This window comes from Arachis hypogaea, chromosome 8 (genome assembly GCF_003086295.3).
Source record: "Arachis hypogaea cultivar Tifrunner chromosome 8, arahy.Tifrunner.gnm2.J5K5, whole genome shotgun sequence".
Lineage (NCBI taxonomy): Eukaryota > Viridiplantae > Streptophyta > Magnoliopsida > Fabales > Fabaceae > Arachis > Arachis hypogaea.
Window position 1 is genome coordinate 7,981,928 of NC_092043.1, and position 21,847 is coordinate 8,003,774.

Consider the following 21,847-nt stretch of genomic DNA (forward strand, 5'->3'; position numbering starts at 1 on the left):
GCTTGTGATAACCACCAGAAGTACCTCTGACTGCAACACCTACACAAATGAGTTAGTAGAATAAACATTTTTTTTAATCAAATTTTCAGACCACTCTGTCCTCTCTCTCAGTTGTCAGTTTCACTGATTGTAGAGCCGCATGAAGCTGGTTTACCAGTTCCAGCTCCCATTGAAACAACTTTCGTCGCTATTGGAAATTCCAAATCCACTCTAACCCATCCCAGAATTCACAATCTCTTATGACAGATCCTTAAAGATTTGAGACCGAGAAGAGTCTTAAAAAAGTAATTTTCAGAGCACCACACGGTAACCAGCTATCCTCCCAGAAACGGATTATCCTACCATCCCCTAGTTTCATAGCCAAGTCCCTGATCATCTTCTCTCTCATTTGTGGCTCCTTAATTTGTAGTTGACAAATATCCTTTCAAGGACCCCATCTTGTAGGTACATGCTGATTACAAATCATCTCAGAAGGATTCATGTTATTACAGAAGTATACAATTTTCTTTCAAAGGGAACAATCCTCTTTCGAAAATCTCCACCACCACTTGAATAGGAACGCTGTATTCCGAATTACCGTGTCACCAACTCCCAACCCTCCTGCCTTTTTCGGGGCTTATACAACTTTCCATTTCACTAGCAACATCCCTTTCCTCCTGTTTTTCTTACTCCACAAGAAGCGTCTCTGTAAGGATATTATCTCTTTTGCTACTGTCTTCGGCCTTTGTACAAGTTGAGATAGTAAATAGACAGGCTATTAAGAACAAATTTAATGAGAACCAACTTATCCGCTTTATTGAGAGACTTTGCTTTCCACTACTTATCTTTTCTTCTACCTTGTCAATCACTGGTTTTGATTCGCCCCTAAAGAAATACTAAGATATCTGACTAGTATAGACGCCTCTTTACACCCCAACAGCTAACACATCTGTCGTGTCCAACTCTGCTCACAATTAACCAGAATCAAGTTGGACTTGTCAAAATTAATACTCAGTCCTGACATCATCTCAAAGCAGCGTAGCAACCGCTTATAGTTTCTGATCGTCTCTTATTCAAAAGGATAGAAAAGTATAGTATCATCCGCAAACTGCAAATGTGACAAATCAATGTTATCCTTTCTAACCAACAACAGAGCAATGCATCCATTCCGCACCACCTCTCTAATCATCCTATGTAGAACATTCATAACAAGCACAAAAAAGTGAGAAAGTAGATCACCTTATTGTAGACCCTTTTCCATTTTGAAGGGTTTAGTGGGAGAGCCATTTATTAGGATTGACATAGACGCAGAATACACACACTCCTTTATCCACTCCCTCCATCTACGGCCAATCCCCATCTTTTGCAAAATAATATCCACAAAGTTTCGCTTGATCTGATAATAAGCTTTTTGGAAGTTTAGTCTAATAATCGCCGAGCTCTTTTTTCCTTAACTTCAAACCATTGCACAGTTTCACATGCAATCAAAGTCCTATCATGTATTTTTCTATCCTGCACAAAAGTACTGTGTTTCTACTACCAAATCTGGCATTATCTCACAAATAACAATTGTATTGACTAAAATAAATTTTAACATCTAAAATAATTATAAAATATATAAATAGAAAGAGAATTTTGATCGAAAATAAAATTTGACACCAATAATTTGTTAAGGACAAATTTGACTATTATACTAAATTATATTAAATTTTTTAATTTTTATAAGTACAAGTTAATTTTTATGGCCATGGATTCCTTACTTCTACTTTTATGTAGAAGTATGATTAACCATCAACAAAATAATTACAAAATATATCCCATCTTTTTTTTTGGAAAAATTAATAATTAGATATTAATCCATCAAATTTTTGCTTTTACAATTTTTTTTATTTTTCTTTTAATTTCAGATTCAGAGAAGAGAAGCATTTGGTGCTAGGATTTTTCCTCATCTTTCAATCACTGTCACTCTCTCATCCTCTTCTTCTGCTGTATCTCTCGTTCGCTTATCATCTCTGCTGCAACACGCCTCAGACGATGTCACAACCTGCTTCCGCCGCCGCGCAACACGCTGCCATCGCCAGGACAACACGCTTCCAGGTGAAATAGATACCTGAGTGATTCTCTTGGTACGGGTGAGACCATTGATTTATGCATCTCTCACCACTTTTTAAGTCTTTCCTTCTTTTAATGGCTTCCTCATCTGAGTAGAATTGATAATTTTAATACTTAGGAAGCACTAAGAATCATAATATTGAATCTATTAGCATAAAGTTGTGACATATATAGTTTAAATTTCTGAATGTTAACTTTCTGGTTTAATGCATTGATTTGATTTACCGATTTGTTACGCTTGATAAATGAACCTGATGGACATGATATTTATCTGGTTGATTTTTCTGCCTTTGATTCGTTTAAATGGGAATTGCTGATGCCTTCTTAGACCTAGTGAGTAATGGAACCATGTTGAGAGAAAATAATTTGAAGGAAATTGAAGGTGAAACTATGTTGGAAAGCCAGGTTAGCAACCATTAACTTTTATTTTTGACCTTGACTATCATAATCTATTAGTCTCAAGAATAATATTAAGTTCCAGTCTTCTGATGACTGCTTCTGCATTTGCCTTGATAAATTATCTCTCAATCTGACAATTGAATTTCCTCCATATTGTTCTTGTTGCAAGCAAAAAATCAATGATCCAACGGACAGGAATACTGGAAAGGACACATGAGATACTATAAAGATTAGAGGAACATCTGAGGGCCATTGGGCAATTTACGGTGCATATAATTCATTGTGTATCTCATCGCTCAAAATCTAATGTCCGATGCCATTTTCATTGTATTTACTAAATTTGTACTTGGCAGGTCACTGCAAACATGAAGGGAAGTAGTGCAAAGGAAGTAGTTGAGAGAGTATTGAGTCAAACCATCATTATATGGGTTGCAGGTGTGATTCAGAATGAATCCCTTACCTTCATTTTTTATTTTCTTCGTTGGTGGGAGCTTTTCTTACCGCATTTGTTTTTTGCGTTAGCAAAGTTTGTTATATACTATAAGCAGTATCATTGTTTTTTCACTACAATTTGTTCTCAATTTTAAGAGGAACATGTGATTATCTTTTATAGGGACCCATTATAAGTCCTGTTTTTTAGAAATGGGATGGGAAGGTAACAGCAGACTACTATGCCTAGTGATAAGTGTACCCAAGAAGGCACTATACAAGTCTATACAGTAGCTAAGAGCGGTGAGTTTTTACATTATTTTCAAAGCATCTGTTTTGAATTTCATATGAAACCTTGTTATTCTGAATGACACAAGTCCAAATAACCCAATTATATTTGGAGCCCGTTTCGGAAGTAGCAGAAGTTATTTTTTATTTTTAAATTATGAAAAGTCACAATACACATATTTGGCACCATTTTAAAGAAAAACTCTTAATTTTTTGAAAAGTTAATGCATAGCTTTTTGTACAGCTTGCTATTATTTTTATAGTTAGTTATAACAAGTACTTGACCCCAATAAAGGAGAAGGGAGTTCTAATAGGATTAAAAAAAAAAAATAAAAAACAGCAACAAAATATACATTCACACATATTTCACATTTGTTTTTTATTTTCACCTACCATATCATACACAATAAAACAGCAAACACTAACTACACAATAATTTCTTTGGCATTGCCATCAAGATTATTGTGAATTAGAATTTTTTTGCTATTCACCACATACAAGAACACCCTTATGGGTGAGGTGAAGTAGAAGAACTAGTTTCTAATGATATTACATAGAAAGAACCGAATGCTGAAAGCGCTAGAAAAATAGAACTAATTAGAGAATAAATAAAGAATCAATTGGATAATCGATTGTAATCTTAGTGATTAAATTATGTAAAATCAACATTCAATATTGAAAAGTATTTGTTATCATCGTTATTTTAATATATATTTTTTTGTGTAAAAAAATTGTATTTTTTGAGTTATTTATCCAAACATTACAACTTTAAATAAGTACTTCTATAACTAAAAATTCAGATACAAAATAATTTATTTATAAGCTGCTATTAATAAAAATACTTCTACTTTAAGCTCTTCTTTCAAAAGAACTTATTTAAGTTATTTATCCAAATTGGGCCTTGATTTGGGATAAAATGTTAATCTACATGATGTATTACTGCCACTAGCAGTGGCTAGCATTATTACATGAACTTGGTATAAAACAGTGACTATGTGAATTTCCTTTCATCTACGATTCTCATACTCATTTTCATGTTGATTACATTCGTTTAATGCATATTGGTGGCAGTGGCATTCTTATGTCACCCTTGACCTACATTTTTGATGAGGAAACGCCAAGATGGCATCAGCTACCTTCTGAACTTGGACTGTAGCAATTTATGATCAATGGATGAAATCTTTTTCATATACTATGGACGTAGAAACGTAACGACTTTGATGAAAGCTGCAAAGTACATCCTGTTCAGAATTAGAAACTAAAAATGCATTTCTTGATCTTCATTTATAGAAAATTCTGGATTGATATTGGTTGGAAGTATTATCGCGAGCAAGCCTGTATTTTCCTTCTTTTTGTCTCTCTTTGGTACTTGTTAATAATATGGATAAAGAAGTGAGTTCGTTTTCTTGGTAGCCTTTATTTTTTGTTTACTTCTTTAGTTCAAAAAGTCGAGTTAAAGTTGAAGGTTCAATTGCTATGAAATTTAGCTTTGGTGTTGTATTTTTTAACTTTCTATTATATTTTTTAAAAATGGCTTAAATTAGATCAATTATATCTTATAAATTCAGGATATGTTTCACTTTTGTTCATTTTTTGGATCAAGTTATATTGTATCTATCATACTCAACAATAATTAGTTACTGATATAAGAACTTAGTAATATAGAATTGTAATATGTAGAAGAAAGATAAATTAGTGTGTAAACTCATGAAAAATAGTTTAGTAATTTGTCTTTCAAAGAAAATAGAAAAAATATCCAAAAAGATAATTCCTCACTCCCAACTATCTTCATGCTCTGCTTCCACTGTGCTCCTATATTTCCAAGTATTCTCTTGGATTACGAGACATAAATCATTGTATTCCTCTAAAACCAGATCCACGACAAGTCTCATTCGTGTAGAGTCGTTAATCTGATTAGAGCACCAATAATATAATTTTAATTAGAAATATGTTGAAAAAATTATGTTAAAAATACTTTGTTATAAATATTACCTGAATATTGAAGTCATCTTGTAAAGTACATTCTCTCATCAAACTGGTCACCCAAACTCCGCTATCATTCCTAAAATATAAAGTATTCAACAAATAATTATTATATACATATAAAATATAAACTATTGAATTTGTTATGATATTCAATAAAAAATATTGAGAAGACTTACGATCTATTTTGTTGGATGGGTAGGACAAAAAGTGTGATAGGCCAAAAAGTGGAACAATCTACAACTTTAGACTTATAATCATAAAAAATATGATCATCTAACATCGTTTCTAAATAAGTTGCCTGTACAAGAGTGAATTGTACATGATTTAAATGGAATAAGAGTACTAGTAACAACAAACGGTTATTTAAATTGTTAAATTATTAAGCGATTCAAGATGATTGAGTACTGATTTAGAAAAAATAATTACCACTTTATTTACGTTCCTTTTGCGCGGTTGATGTTTTCCGACATAAGGCAGTGAATCCAATAAGATTAGGCGACGACTCGTAAAGTCAACAATAACCAAATACCAATGTGGTTTCTCATAGATAGGGATAAAAACCTGCAATTAACCTTATATCATTATAAACATTTGGAAAATAAAATAGGATATTAATGGGAAACAAATTGGTCACTTGTACGCTAATGACGTGGTTAACTTTCAGTGACATATAAGGATCAAAGAAATCAAAGATAACCTCGGCCGATTTGTGTTTGTCGCTTAAAACATATCGCTGCAAACACAAAAATACTTGTTAAACAAAAATATGTTTTAAATTAACAACTATTTTAGAATTGATTATTTAATTATAAACTTTACTCGTATGAGTATATGGCATGGTTTAGTCTAAAAATAGAAATTCTTTATAAATTAGTATATTCATACAAACTATTAGAGAAAAATATTAACTAATAATTTAAAAATATTATAAGGATAAATTTACTACAAAATGCTCAAACATGAACCACAAATTGAATCTTCATTCCTACGTCGAAATACACGTGTCATCATAAGTGCAGCTAAGTTTATAACTTACAATATGTTACATTTATATGTAAAATATGTTTATAAGTAAAATACAAATCACAAAAATATAATTACAAGAAAAAGTATAATGTGCATTGACTTCTAAACTTACTCGTAATTCGATACATTTCTCTAGCACGAGACATCTAAATGTATTTCTATAACCCTTTTCATCTAAGATTACCAACTCTTTAGAACTGTCAAAGTCATAAAATGGTTAACCAGGAGAAACATAGAATTTATAAACTATTATATATTACACAAAATAAATCACACATACGGATTATCTGAAAAAATATAGGCTGCAACATTAGCCTGAAGTTCGATTAACATCATCAAAAGTATAGGCTCAAATGCAATAAGTGTCTACCACTGCAGTTAAAAAAAATAGTTTCAAGTATTAAACTAAAAAATAAAGAAAAAAAGACACAAAAAAGTAAAAGAAAGAAGAAAAAATATATGGTTACCTTTGACAATACAGCTCCTACTCTAACATGTGGTTGCCCACTAGATGTAGTTGTTGCTTCACGAGTGATATCTGAATGGAATAAGTTGTTGAGTTAAATTGGTAAGATACTAGTAAGATCACTACTATAGTAGGATCCAATATCGAACTACTATTTGTGAGAGTTATTTGTTGTGCCATGATAACATCAATTTTTTGGTGTAAAACATGAATTACCGATTCTAAATTATCGATCCTTTTTGTTAGATCGTTAAACATGTTCTTGACTTGCATATTTTTTATTGGAATAATATTTTATTACTCATTCAGATAGTATTTTGTTTGTACCATATAACTCCTTAGGATGAATATATAACAAATTTAGTTACAAAAGATAAGATAAGATAAAAAATAATTTTAAAAATATTTTATTTTTATCTTTTTTTTTAAAATTATCTAATTAGAGTAAGATAAAAAGAAATTAAAAATAATAAAATTGTATAAAATAATTTAATTTTATCTTTTTAAAAAATTAATATTTAAAATATTACCTCATATTTATTATTATTTTAATATAAAAGTAAAGGAGACCAAAATTTGGCCGTGGAAAGTAATTAAAGTTGGATAAATTTTTATTTTTAATTTAAATTTAAATCATAAATTATTGGTTATCAAATTTAAATTATTAAAAAGGAATTAGTCATGTGAAATATCATTTTGTTCTTATATATAAACACTCATGTATAGAACACTATTAATTATCTTTATTAAAATTAAAATTACAATCTAGTAAAGCAATGGAAGAAAAAATAGTAGACGATCATATTGAATCTTTTTCGATGGACATTATTAAAATTTTTCTGTTGAAACAAATACTACATGCAATAGAGGTAATATACCAAACTCATGACAAGTTACAATGTTATTTATATATACTAATGCTAATTTTCTCTTTATAATGTAATCTTTATCCAAGAGAGTTGATGAGATGGAGAAAGTAATGTGGATGGCGAAAAAGTCACTTGATAAGCTAACCGCCTTTCAATGTAAAATTGATGAGAAGTATCATGAAGAATTTGATCATGTGGACCTATATGAGATGAAGAATAAATCCTGTGGTGATGTAACAAAGAAGAACTCTTATCCGTTGCAAGTAAAGTAAAAAAATTGTGAGTATCCGACGAAAATAAGGACGTTGAGATTTTGCACAGTCTGCCACCATCGTTTTGCAAAGGGATGCAAACATGTGTCGATGGAGAAGAAAATTCAAAGCCAAAGTCAAGGCTGAATTTTCAAACAAATAGCAAAACCCATAAAACTGTGCAAGAACATCCGAGTAAGTTTGTAAGGCAAAAGGACAAATTGGCAAGAGTCAATAATCCACTATTTATCCAAAATATGGCATTTACACAACCAACTAAAATGCCAAAACTTGAGCACAAAGTTCAACTATCAAGCAAGCTGGTGGAAACGAGAGTACGCAAAGGGTCTTTAACTTTTAACATAGACAATGCACGGTTAACGAGCTATGTGAAACAATAAAAAATGGCTTTCAAGTCAACTTCTATTCCAAAGATATTTTATATAGTTACAAATAAATTTTGGAAATAGTATTTAAATATGTATATTACAGATAACCTCTTTGTTTTGTCCAGAAACTTAATTGTTTATTCAAACCACTACAAGATATGAGGTTGAGTGAGGGCTTTGTCAATATGGCTATGTACATCTTTGCTGCCAATAATGATATAGCGTAAGGTTTTTTTTGCCATATTTTATTTTTAATTTTAGTTATCTCTGTGTCTAACATGATGGCTTTGTGTTAGAGAGGATTTAGTTTATATTCACAACACAACTATAACCATAAAAGATCTGTTTTGTCTCGGAGCTGGAAAGCAAGTGTCTGAACTGGTAATAAAACTGATGGCATTAAAAATAACATCAAATATTAACGTAAAAAAATTAAAGAATGTTTGGTTCCTTCCACCATCATTTGCAGTAAGTCAAAATCTTGATTGACTCATTTTAACTAAGTAAAATAAATAACCATTATGCTCAAATATACTTAGGATGACATGTCGTTACATATGGAGAATCATAACCTACTGAAAAAATATGCACATTATATGCCACCAACCTGTGACCTTCAATTTGTAAGTTCTAATTAATTATTAGAATATTTTTATTATAATAAAAAGTACTCAAACTTGTACTTAAACATATTATATCCTATTTGTTATATATATATATATATATATATATATATATATATATATATCCAAATCAAAGAGAACGATTATTGGTATCTAATGGTAATGAGCATTCCTGACAAAATACTTTATTATTTAGACTCTTACTGTAAGGTTGAAGACGATGAACCACGCAAGTATCATATTAAAAATATAGTAAGTTCACCTACTATAAAAACAAAGCAAATAATAATATTACTTCAAATAATAAAGCACAATATTTTTATTACAATGAGAGGCTCTTTCTGAAATAATATTTTCAGAGAAGTATGCAGAATGTGATATACAAGAAATAGTGAGTTTCGAGGGTTGGGAAGTTCGTAGGGAAATAGGTATTCCTAGGTGCACAAATAGATAATCTATTCTTAATATATAAAAGTAGATACATAAGTTTATCTACATTACTTTTGAGACATTTCTTTCCTCCTACTAATGTCATGTCAGCAATATCGCTTACTTGGCAAAACTTTAGAATCAACCACTCAATTCCAAATCAACTATTATTTCCAAATCAGCAAAAAAATAAAATATACAAATAAATTAAAACTAAAAAATACAATACAATAAATTTGTAACCTACAAATATATTGAATTCATATTCCTATATTTATTATATCTTACCGTCATAAATAATACAAAAAATTTATAACCGCAACAATTAATTTATTAATTTTAACAAATAACTCATTAAAGGTAATAAACATTCATATTACAAATGTCATAATAATATTATTAACCATAATAAATATTCTTAATATATAAAAGTAGATACATAAGTTTATCCACATTACTTTTGAGACATTTTTTTCCTCCTACTAATGCCATGTCAGCAATATCGCTTACTTGGCAAAACTTTAGAATCAACCACTCAATTCCAAATCAACTATTATTCTCAAATCAGCAAAAAAATAAAATATATGAATAAAAAACTAAAAAAATACAATACAATAAATTTGTAACCTACAAATACATTGAATTCATATTCCTATATTTATTATATTTTACCGTTATAAATAATACAATAAATTTATAACGCAACAATTGATTTATAATACAATAAAAATTAATTTATAAATTTTTATTAATTTATTAATTTATTAATTTGTAATAAACATTCATATTACAAATGTCATAATAATATTATTAATCATAATAAATTTTACGTTATAAGTAATCAAATTTCATACCATTTAAACTACTTATATAAGTCTCTTATTATTATTCCTTCACATAACATCAAATTTAGCACAAGAAATTTATTTTTAAACTACACATCTCAAACTTACTCAATAGAGCATCATTCTTTCATAGCAGAACAATTAGAAATTGAATAACCACTACAAGAAACGTCGTTAAAATCGACGGCCAAATCGACGGCAAAATAGACGGCACAATTGGTCACTATAAAACTTGTCGTTTTTTCAAAATGCTAATAAAATCGACGGCTTTCTTGGCCGTCGATAATATTTTAATAAAATCGACATTTGTTCTGTCTGTAATATGGGAGTGAGAATTTTACATTCTTACTAAAATCGACAACAATACCGTAGATATTATTATTTAAAATCGACGCCTTCTTTGTCGATAATTGATTCAATAAAATCGACGGCTTTTGTGTCGATATTTAACTCAATAAAATCAACAACATTTTTGTCGATAATTGATTCAATAAAATCGACGGCCTTTGTGTCGATATTTAACTCAATAATATCAATAACATTTTTGTCTATAATATGTTTAATAAAATCGACGACAACACCGTCGATATGATTGAATAAAATCAACACAACTGCCGTCGATTTAATTATTTAAATTTGTCTATTTTACTTTTAAAAGCGACAACTTTACCGTCGATTTTAATAGTTATATGTTTAAATTTTTTTTTCTATTTGAAAAATAGTAAACCGTTAATACAAATAAACTTTTAAATATAAAAACAAAATATTAGATAACAAGATTAATAAACTTTTAAATAAAAAAATAAAATTTATACTAAATATTAGATAATAAATTAATAATACTAATTACAAAACTTAAGCATGCAATTTTCTGCTTGAAAATAATAATCTAAAGATATCAGAATTCTCTCTGATAACAAAAGATATCAGAATTCTTTTATAAAAGAAGAAACTCGACGTCTTTAATGTAATTAATTATTCATGGACGCATTCAAAACAAATCCTATAAGGAGGATTAAAACTACCCTTGTCTGTCAAATCATTATTAAGTTAATAACAAAAGGTACAGTACATATAGTATATTAATTCCTCTTCCTCCAAAATTATGAACAAACATTAATTTTCTAATTTTCTATTCACTATTACGTAAAACAAAGAATATAATAAGAACAATTGAATTAATTATATACTTAAAAGCTAATTCTAGCAAAAAATAACATTACAACATTACAACAAAAATAAAAATAAAAATAAAACCTAGCAAGTCAGCAACCACGGAAGGAAGCCAAGATCTCAAGAACACAAGTCAGCAACAGAGCAACAAACTAATAGCAAGAACAACATAACAACCATCAACAGAAAAACAGAGTAAGGATTAACATAACCAGTCGTGTCGGATGATGATCCAACGAGAGAGTATGGATCTGCATGCAAGTCAAGGGGCTGACCAATGAAAGCCTACGCTTCCCCTTTCGGCCTCGGCCACGGCCACGGCAACGGCAACGGCCACGGCTACGACTGCGATCTCCGTCTCTACCAACCATATCCTGTACACATTAAATATTCTTTTTAATTTTTTTTTCAACGAGAAACCACAACAAATAAAAGTCTTATCATGAATATAATTTATACTTTCACCATGAATGGTTTACACAAACCAGCATATATAAATAAGTATAGATAAGCATGCATAATAATTTAACAGAGATAATAAAGATGAAGATAAATTAAAACTCAATAGTTTAACAGAGATAATAAATAAATAAAAAAGTAGAAGGTTAAACCTTGAATAGCTTTTCTGGAAGTCTTAAGCTCTACCAATACTTGTGATAGTGTAAATGAAATATGTTGCTCAATCTCTTCTTCAACTCCTTTCTGTTATGAATTCTGTCTGTTTTGTAGAAGAAACCATTGGTGTTGGAACAGGATTTTCCTGCAACATGTTCATTTTAGTTAATAGGTATACAACATATTTTTTCTGTGTAAGTTCAGTCTACCTGTAATCAAAATGTAATCCGCATAGGCTAATAGAAAAATGATCGAGTCCGTTGTTCTTCTTATGAATAGAAATGGATCTGATTTAGTATTCTTAAAACAAAAAATATGTAAAGTAGAAGAAAGAGTTAAGAACCAAGTCCTGGGAGCCTGTTTTAGGCCGTATATTGCCTTGTTAAGCTAATAAAGAAATGAAATTATTCTAAGTTATAACCCATAGGAACAAACAAACAAAACCATATATGCCTCTCACTCCAACTCTTTCTTCTCAATTGACTCATTCAAATGCTACAGAAATGAAATTATTCTAAGTTCTAACTAATCCATCCATGACGCTATATATTTTCATAAGTAGTTCCCATTCATTCTAATTGTAGATTACGTTGGAGAGTGAACAATGAAACTCAATGTTTTGATACTACTATATATGCATGTGTTGCACATGGTACTATAGAATGCATGTGACATAAACTGCCACACTAAGATTCTTGCACAAGCCACAGATCTATAAGAGAATCTTGTATAGCCCCACATTTTGTTATCTTAATGCGTGTAACAGAGTCTTCTCATGTTCTCAAATTATTAGTTCTATCTCTTACTTCTTTTTGACATTATTTCAATAGAATTATTCAGGGTCCTCTATAATTTACAAAGATGACCATAATATCAATTAAATTAAAATTTTAATTCTAATGTGAAAGATATTTTTACAACAAAACAACAACAAGCCTTGTCCCACTATGTGGGGTCGGCTACATGAATCAAACGACGTCATTGTGCTCTGTCATGTATCATGTCTGCAGAGAGACCGTTTATATGTAGATCTCGTTTGACCACCTCATGAATGGTCTTCTTAGGTCTTCCTCTGCCTTTCGCCCTTTGTCCATCTTCCATCTCATCCACCCTCCTGACTGGATGTTCTATCGGTCTTCTTCTCACATGTCCAAACCACCTGAGACGCGATTCAACCATCTTTTCCACAATGGGTGCTACTCCAACTCTCTCCCTTATATCTTCATTCCTTATTTTATCCAATTGCGTATGACCACTCATCCATCTCAACATCTTCATCTCTGCCACACTCAGCTGATGTTCGTGCTCCCCTTTAGCCGGTGAAAGATATTTTTAAAATAATGAAAATGCATGGTATTTAATTTTATTTGGAGAGTCAAATTAAGGTGGCAGAATACCTTCAACTCATCAATAATGTGGCCTAGCTTTTAATTTTCTTCTGAGTGAACTCATGAATAATAATCCAGCTTCTTGAAACAGGAGATGAAAACTAGTACTATTGAATCAACCATTTTATTTACAAATTAAGGATAACTATTAAATCAAGAAAATAGCATCATGCATGCATGTTAAAGATATATAGAACATGATGAGAGAGGATGACATGCATGTATCATGAATCATGAATCATGAATATGTACCTGTTGCCAAGCATTTCATGAAGCTTGATGATGGTTTCTTCTTCTTCAATGGTGAAATTCCCTTTCTTGATATCAGGCCTCAGATAATTTATCCACCTTAATCTGCAGCTCTTTCCACACCTTAACAGCCCTGACCAAATTGTCATTGTACTCAGAATTAATCATTCATAAAAATAATTAATCTGACATATAAAAAGAAGTACAAGAATAATTATATTTCTAACCTGCTTGTATTATATATAGACCTTGGTTTCAGCTTGTATATATTATAATATCCCGTGTTAATTTGTTCCTTAGGCATTGGAATAAACACAGCAAACAAACATATATCTTATTAACGTGAATTCATGGGCAAAATGCTTGGTCAGTCAAGCTAAGGTTATTTTCTCATTTATTTTGATTACTTATTCATGGGCAAAATGCTTGGGCAACATGGAAAAATTAATTATAATATAAAGATTAAATTAATAATAGTACTAATAAAGCATAAAGATAAAGATAAACTGTTGGTTACAAATTGCAAGTCAATGAAAGCTATATTTGACCTCGCTTGAGAAAATAAGCCATCAGCTTCTAAGAAAAACCAAAATTAGAGCACATGTTCAACATGAAAAAAAACCAGCTTGAAGGGATTCTTAAGTAAAACAATTTGCATAAGATATGGGTTTAAGATTGTAAAAGGTTGGAAAACATATTTTCTGTTCCTGTCGCCAAAACACTTGAAAAAAATCTTGAAGAGCTTGTGGTCTCGGATTGCTCTCGATTGAGGGAAATTCTAGCCATCAAAGAAGAAAATGCCAACAACAGTGGTGAACAAATTTTTGACTTTTTAAAACTGGCAACCATCAAATTTTTGAGACTACAAAAAATTCAAGACAACCAGCACTGAACAAATTGTCTATTGAACAGGGTTTATAAAGAAGAAATAATTTAATGTTGATTCATGGCAAGGATTATGGCTCTAAACAGGGTTTATAAAGAAGAAATAATTTAATGATAAAATGGCAGGATCTAATAACAAGACACCTAAAAAAACTATATAAAAACAGTTCTCCATTTTCTATCATTAACTATTTCTAATGGCAACAAGCTCAACAACCCGAGTTGTTCAGATTTATATATTTTCCAAAACAACACATGATTTAGTAATGCAAATAGTACTAATGTCAAAATGGATAATAGAACCGTGGGGAGGGGGGGTTGAAGTTCAACTGCTATAGAAAATAACTAGAAACCCTCAAAAGAGAGAGCTATTAGCCTACTAATATTTAGTATTTACTAGTGGATCTAACTGTGCATGCTGGTTTTTGGGTCAAAATTTTAAATTCCTATATATTCAACTCTTTCATTCTTTTGTAAGGAAAAAGAAGCATGTGAAACAATATTTTATTGCCAGATCTGTTCATAGAAGTTACATGTCTTGTTGTTCCTGTTTATATTTTTTAATTAAAAAAAACTGTATTATAATTAGACAAATATAGATCCTAAATATAGATCTACACACAGAATTTGTAGTTCATGCTCTCTAGCACATTTTTAGCAAAATATCAACAACTGAGATAACTGCAACAATTATTGGGTGTTCAGTTCAGCATTACAAATTCCCTCCCTCCATATGTTTTGTCAATCAATAAACAAACTAAATTAAAAATCTAAATTTAAAACCTAATTACTAAATCATCCATTAAAAACCAATCAACAAACTAATTATCTAAAATATGAAACCCTAAATCAACAAATTAATTAGCTAAGTAAGGGAGCAGGGGAGTAGGGAAGAATCCAAACACAAGCAGGGGAGCAGGTAACTCACCCTCACCAGGCCATTGGATAAGCACGAGCTAGCAGCGACGATAAGTAGAACCAGCGACAATGGTGAAGGGAACTTCGGAACCAGCGACGGTAAGTGTTTACAAATTACGTGCTCCTACCTGTCATTCTTGACAACATTCAATTCTTATCAAATGCATGTTGAATCGAATGACTTATGAATAAACCCTAAACAAAGAAGAAAGAATGGAAACTGACCCTCGCTGAAAATCCTTGGTTTGAGTAAGGCGACGGAGTAGGATTTATGGTTGAGAGAGAGTATGTGTTGAGGAGCGCCGGCGATGCAACCGTGACGGAGCGGCGACGGCAGCGGAGAATGACGCGGGTTGGTGCTAAAATGGGAAATTTGGGGTAAAAGGCTATTGTGTTTCTGCTCTAGACGCGGGGAATGGACGGTGGTAAGTGTTTTTTAATGAGTAAATAGCCAAATTGGTCCCCGAAAGATAGCCCATTCTTCAAACGAGTCACCGTAAGAAAAAGATAATAAAATTTGTCCCCAAAAAATTTAAAATTGGTAACGTTAGTCCTTCCGTCAAATGTTTTAGTAACGGCGTGAAGATATGCTGACCTGGCCGTTAGTGTGACACGTAGGCGAAGGATGAAACGACATCGTTTTCTTAGTTGCTCCTTTACAATGCTTGGTTTTCATCCCTGTTTCGTATTCTCTTTCAAGTTGCATCCTTCTTCCGAAAAGAAAGAACCCCTGCAATCCCTTCATTTTAGTTGTTTCCTCCCGGAAGACGAAGCATTGAACGGCGACGACCAGGCTTGACCGACGACGACAGTGTGCTGGAGTTGTTGGTGAGCAGTTTGCGACGACGTTGGTCAACCGAAAAGGGCACTTCATCGCCTTGCGTGAGAGGTAGGTTAGCTAGCTTTTCTTATTTTGTGAGAGGATTCTGGTTTTATCTCCTGATCAATGTGGTTGTGTTATCGTTGGACTTCCATTGTTACTGTTTGCAATGTTAGGGTTTAGGAGAATGTGTACAGGCTTAGGGCTTTGGTGATTAGCCATGATATGACCATGTTTTTGGATTGTTGAGAACGTTGTTTGTGCTATGTGTATGTGCATGTGTGTGTGTTAGATACATTTTGGGAGTTGATGTTGAATATGCTTTGCCTCTCCATGAAATAAATTTGCATCAGTTGTTGCTATTTTGGTTACAGATGGAAGGTCCCCCAATGACCTTTGTATTTCACCATGGTGGGAAGTTCCAAACAGATGAATCAGGCTATCTGTGTTATGAACCAGATAATACTGAACTATTAATGGGTGTAGATTCAGACACTCTAGACGTTTTCTTTGTGAAGGGATACTACAAGGAGCTGGGATATGCTGAGATGAACAACTGCTTGTGGAAAGTTCCTGGAACGCTGCTGGAAAATGGGTTGAGGAAGCTAGAAAATGACACGGATCTGTTGGAATTGGTTAAGGATTGCAGGAGGAATCATCACCTCATCAACATCTATTTTGAGCATGTTGTGTCTAAGCCACACGTGGTTGACTGCATGAGTAAGGATGATGATGAAACACTTTGTTTGCCAACCATCCCTGAAGAAGCAGAGAAATCGAAGAAGGACCACAGTGATGCAATGTCCCAAGATTACTGTAAGACAACAAAAAAATCACCTCAACCAAAAAGAGCCAAAACTCAACCCACTCCTAAGGCTACTCCTCAGCCCACACCTAAGCTAACTCCTCCGCCCACACTTAAGCCCACTCCTCCGCCCACACTTAAGCCCACACCGAGGACATTGATAGGTCTAGATGGGGCATTCCTGAAAACATTACACGGAGGACAGCTTCTCACTGCATGCGGACAGGATACAAACAATCACATTTTTGTGATTGCATACGCAATTGTTGATGTTGAGAACAAAGAGAACTGGAAATGGTTCTTGGAGCTGCTCCTATCAGACCTGGGAGAATATGAGGCAAAAAACTTGTGTTTCATATCAGACATGCAAAAGATGAGGACTAATTTGAATCACGATTTGATTTTTAAGGACTCTTTTGATTTAATGATGCTTCTTTGAGGACTGTTATGACTGTAAATCTTGTCGGGCTTGACTTTTTTTGCAGGGGTTAATACCAGCAGTCAAGGAACTCGTCCCAGCTATTCCACACAGATTTTGTGTGTGGCATTTGTAGAGGAACTTCTCCAAACAGTGGGGCAGCGTCGAACTTAAGGACTTGGTCTGGGAGTGTGCAAGATCGAGGACCCCGGTTGAGTTCGAGAGGAGTATGAATAGAGTGAAAAGGATTAATCAAAAAGCTTGGGAATACTTAGCCAAGTGGCCGAAGGAAGCTTGGACGAAAGCCCATTTCAGTGAAGGGCCAAAGGTCGACAACATTTGCAACAACGCTTGTGAATCCTTCAATGCAAAGACGAAGCATGACAGAGGTAAGCCTATTCTGAGTCTGGCAGAGGAGGTACGAAGAATGGTTATGAAAAGCATGTCTGACAATAGACTGAAGCTCCTGAGTTATCAAGGAAAACTTGCTCCAGTTCAGCAAAGTAGGCTGGAATCTCTTATTAAGTTATCCAGTAACTGGGCTCCCTACTGGTCGGGTGATGCGAAAGAGGAAGTCTATGAAGTCCAAGGATGGCCTACTAATATGGTGGTAGATCTGGGGAAGCATACTTGCTCCTGCAGGTTTTGGCAGCTGACAGGTTGAATTCATAACTTATTTCATCTTTCATATGCATACCATGATTCATACTTAACTGAATGCCTTTTTTTTTGAAAAATATAGGCATGCCTTGTATGCACGCAATATCAGCCATCCAAGAAAAAAATGATAAGAGTCCTGAGGAGTATTGCCATGAATGGTTGAGCATGGATGCTTACAGAAGAACATACCAATTCAATGTTAATCCTGTCAAGGGACAAGATCTATGGGAGAAAACTGGTTCTCCTGCACCTGTTCCACCTCCTATCAAACCCAAACCAGGCAGACCAACAACAAATAGAAGGAAGGACAAGGATGAAGGACCCACTGGCACGAATACAAAAATGAAAAGGAAGTATGCTCCAATCGGTGCATGTACTGTGGAGAGGTGGGCCACAACAAGAGAACTTGCAGCAAGAAAAAGCAAGACGATGCTCAGGAGAAAGTAAGGATGATGCAATTGCAGCTTGCAGCTGTTCAACAACCACAGCCTGCACCTGGTCCAGTAGCAGAAAAGGAAGATCACACTCAGACTATACAGACACCACCTGCAGTAGCAGTAGCTGCTCCAGATGAACAAACTGAAATTTCTGTTACTCAGCATGCTCAGCTTCCACTGACACAACAGTCCCAAACCTCAAGCAATGTCACTCAGGTAATGTTGTAAAAAGTTTTAATTTTAGCATTGGTTACTTGTACCTATTTTTTATTTCAGACAATGATGAAAACTGTTTGATGCAGACTAGAAAAAGAGGAAGGCCTCCAAAACTCCATGTAACCAGGACCAGGGCAAAGGGAAATGCCTCTCCAGGAGCAGTTGCTGTATCTGCTGAAACCATCAAGGGTAGCAGCTCCGCAACAGCCAAGAAACTTGCCAGCTTCATGACATTTGTTCCAACTCCGGGTTTCAAACCTCCCAGAAAGAAAGACATGGAATGATTTCAAGACTTGAAGACATAAGATATAGGGCATTTAGTATCTGTTATTTTGTCGGGGCTAAATTTTAGTTTTTATAAACAATGTGGGACTTGTGGTATCTTCAATAGCCCTATTTTTTGTACAGCCCTTTATGCTATACTGCTTTGAACTGTCAGCTACAACCTTTTGGATTATTATCAAGTTAAAACAATGTTCTTATTTGAATCTGAGACAATGGAAACTAGTTCACCATTGGTGATGTTATCATGTTTTTTCTATTCCTACTTCACTTAATTTTAATTCTGCTATGACTGATTTGCTTATATTATGTTATGATCAACAACAAAATTGCATGTAAATAACCTTTTTACTAGTAAAGAAACATCAACATACAGGGTTTTCACAACAACAGAAAACTGTCAAGGTTCACAGCATCATCCTTTTCACCTTTTCACAGTAACTGCTTCACTTCCCACTAAAGAACATACACATAATCATAAAAACCACAATCACAACTATTAATCCAAAATACAATTGCATCCTAAGTGCTTTTACTTCATCTTCTAAGGTCATCATTCTCCAAGATATGTTATGGTTTAACAAAGCAGCATCACTCTCCATTTGTGCATCAGTTTTAACTTCTCCTAAGTTCTCTAATCCTTCATAGTCGTCGTCCTCAGCCCACCTAAAGTAATTGCAGTGGCTGCCCTTCTGCACAACCACAGGGAACCAAATTGTCAAAATCCAACTAAAATCATTTGAAGCTTCAAGAAGACTACACTGATAACTCACCCGGTATCTTGGACAAGCATGGAACAATCTATCAAGATTTTCTCTTGTCCCAGACTTCTTGATCACTGTCTTCAGCCCACAAAAACAAACTTGGTCGGAGTTCTTCCTCCGCCACCGCAGCGAAGAGCTCGAGGCATGGCTTCCGTGTGATTGCGACACATGTCCACTGCGACCCCCACCTACTTTACCCATCGTGCAACCGCTCATGAATTTTCGGCCTCTGCAGAATCAACCTCAAGCTGCAGCAACAATGGCAATTTAAAACGAAAAGGGGATTAGGGTTTAGGGACTAGGACTAATTTGACATACATATGGAAACATATCTTGTCACCAGCCACTCTGCGCCAAGCTGGCATGCTCATATGCCACACTGACAGCCACCTAAGCAACAGTTAACGGCATCACTGACGGAATTGACGGAAATTTGACGGAAGGACTAACGTTACCAATTTTAAATTTTTCGGGGACAAATTTTATTATCTTTTTCTTACGAGGACTCGTTTGAAGAATGTGCTATCTTTCGGGGACCAATTTGGCTATTTACTCGTTTTTTAATGATAAAAATCGACACGCATTTGTCCATTTTAAATTAAAAACAATGGACACTCTATGCATCTATTTTATATATTAAATCGATACCATTTATTTGGTTTTAGAAAATTATCTAGACCGTTAAAATTTATCAAGGGTAATTGTTGTCAATATTTTAATTAATAAAATCGACGTCATTTTCATCGATTTTAAAAGAAAATTATTTTCAGCCCCAAGTTCGTCGATAATGTGACGATAATATTATGTATCATAACATATCGACAACCTAGCCGTCGATTTTAATATTTTATTTTTAATTATTTTTTTCTAGCAATATCGACAGCAAGCCATCGATAAATATCGACAGCAGAAATAACCGTCAATTTTTTGCGTAAAAAAACGTTTTTTCTAGTAGTGAACTATCCAAGATCTATTGGCCATGTAATGAGAATCTGATGATCAGGTATGACAAAAAAAATCACAACATGCATCATACATTCATACTTACTCAAATACCTTATGCCTAATGATAACATAAACTGAATATTAAAATAGAAAAAGATCTTCACAATTTTAGCAACTATAAACAAAATTGATGAAAAATTAGGATGAAACTATGTTAAATATAAAAAGTGTAAGAAGAAAGCATATAAAAAAGGAAACAACTACAGAAATTTATTTTCGAACTACACATCTCAAACTTACTCAATAGAGCATCATTCCTTCAGAATAGAACGATTAGAAATCGAATAACTATCCAAGATCTAATGGCCATGCAATGAGAATCTGATGATCATGTATGACAAAAAAAAATCACAACATGCATCATACATTCATTCTTACTCAAATACCTTATACCTAATGATAACATAAATTGAATATTGAAATAGGAAAAGATCTTCACAATTTTAGCAACTATAAACGAAATTGATAAAAAAATAGGATAGAACTATGTTAAATGTTAAAAGTGTCAGAAGAAAGCATATAAAAAAGAAAACAACTACATTTGTGGCATATGTAATCAAACACCACAATATCCAACAATAAGGTAACTCTATATACTTTTCATAATCTCATCTATCAAATTATTAGTTACTAATTCAATACTTATTTTAGCTTCAAAATTCAATTAAAGGTTTCGGATCAAAGTGTTAGAACAACTTTTGTACTATTTGATGGTGAAGCAAAAAACTTATTGGGCACAACTGCTTCAAATCTAATGACATTCCAGAAAAATAATGACATTGAAGCACCACCCCATCAAGAGATTAAGGAGAAAGAAAACCATAAAAATTCAAGACATATCTTCGGAAGAACATACATACAAAGATGGAACAAAAACACAATAGAAAGTGCATCAAACTCAACAATTCATAAAGAACATGCCTTCACAAGAACCTACGATAGAAAGAAGAAGGCAGCAACTCTAATAACCAACAAAAAAAAGAGGACGAACGCCACATAAGATGACTAAGTCCATCAACTAAAACAAATACAAAAATCAAACCACCAAATAAAAATGTCACTTTGTACAACTCCAACATCCAAATCTTTTGTACTATAAATTATTTTAAATAAAACACCTT

General features: G+C 33.0%; 1 long non-coding RNA gene and 1 pseudogene across 3 annotated transcripts; one reads left to right on the plus strand and one right to left on the minus strand.

Moving 5' to 3' along the window:
• The first annotated feature begins 2,394 nt into the window (after positions 1 to 2,394).
• Positions 2,395 to 4,363, plus strand: LOC112708322 (ATP phosphoribosyltransferase 2, chloroplastic-like; annotated as a pseudogene).
• A 6,755-nt stretch (positions 4,364 to 11,118) lies between these two features.
• Positions 11,119 to 15,740, minus strand: LOC112705923 (uncharacterized). 3 transcript variants are annotated; one of them, XR_003155611.3, is made up of 6 exons: positions 15,545 to 15,740; positions 15,330 to 15,455; positions 13,744 to 13,811; positions 13,520 to 13,649; positions 11,876 to 12,024; positions 11,119 to 11,638 (listed from the first exon to the last, which is right to left on the minus strand). It is a non-coding gene; the product is annotated as an uncharacterized lncRNA (long non-coding RNA). The 3 variants fall into 3 exon arrangements; XR_003155614.3 differs by lacking the exon at positions 13,744 to 13,811 and having other exon boundaries at positions 15,330 to 15,447; XR_003155612.3 differs by lacking the exon at positions 13,744 to 13,811.
• Positions 15,741 to 21,847: the final 6,107 nt, after the last annotated feature.